We start from the raw sequence: 1,009 nt of genomic DNA on the forward strand, positions 1-1,009 counted from the left end.
AAATATAGGTAACCCATCTCGAGCTTATGGATCTTACCCGGTTCGTCACGAGCGAATATGGAGTTAGACATGAACTGATGAGCGTATCTGATCGCCGGGTGCTGAATCCAATAAATCTTGCCTTTAGAACTGGAATATCTTCGGATGACTATTTTCTGCCAGAATTCTTGGAAGACATAGGCGGATATCGTCGGTATGAGTGAGTGTGTTCCCTTGGGGACGCCTAGGATGTCTGCAAACTGGGACATGTTGAGCCGCACCCATTTTTTGTTCAACCTGAATTCCATGTAGGCGTCTGCATCGAATACACGGCAGGGTTTGGATCGCACGAGGTCAGGACGTAAGGATGGAAGTCGCGGGATTTGGACAGGGTTTTCGAGCGGGTCGCTTGAAAACCAAGCGGTCGCTCGGTAGGCGAGCGACCGCTCGAGCGACCGCTCACTGCGCGTTTCCAAGAAATTTCTCGACCGGAATCGAAATTCCGGCCTAATCTTCCTAACCCATGCAAGTTTCGACTAACCCATGTAACAATGTATCTCTATTTTGACCAAACAAGCCCTAAATCTAAGATTTGGAAAGAGGAAGAGAAATTAGGGCTTACATTAGAGGAGGGGTTCTTTGCGAGAGAGGGAGAGCTTGCTCGGCGGTGAAGTGACGAGACGACGAGGCACAGACGGCGGCGAGTAGCGGCGGTGGTTCGGCCGGAAAAAGGGAGATTTTTGCCGAGTAGCGGAGGAGAGGGGTTGTGGCCGAAAGAGAATGTGAGGGAGAGAGAGTGGGGTCTCGACACTTCTCCCTTTTTTGTGCTTTTTCGTTTTTTTTTATATACGGGCGGTCGCTCGTTTTACGGGCGACCGCTCGTTCATTTTTCATTTTGTGCAGAAGAATCGAGCGGGTCGCCCAAAAAATGGGCAACCGCTCGTTCATTTTTTCGTTTTGCGCAGAAGAATCGAGCGGGTCGCCCAAAAAATGGGCGACCGCTCGTTCATTTTTTCGTTTTGCACAGAAA

Source organism: Tarenaya hassleriana, unplaced genomic scaffold (genome assembly GCF_000463585.1).
Source record: "Tarenaya hassleriana unplaced genomic scaffold, ASM46358v1 Cleome56, whole genome shotgun sequence".
Taxonomy (NCBI): Eukaryota; Viridiplantae; Streptophyta; class Magnoliopsida; order Brassicales; family Cleomaceae; genus Tarenaya; species Tarenaya hassleriana.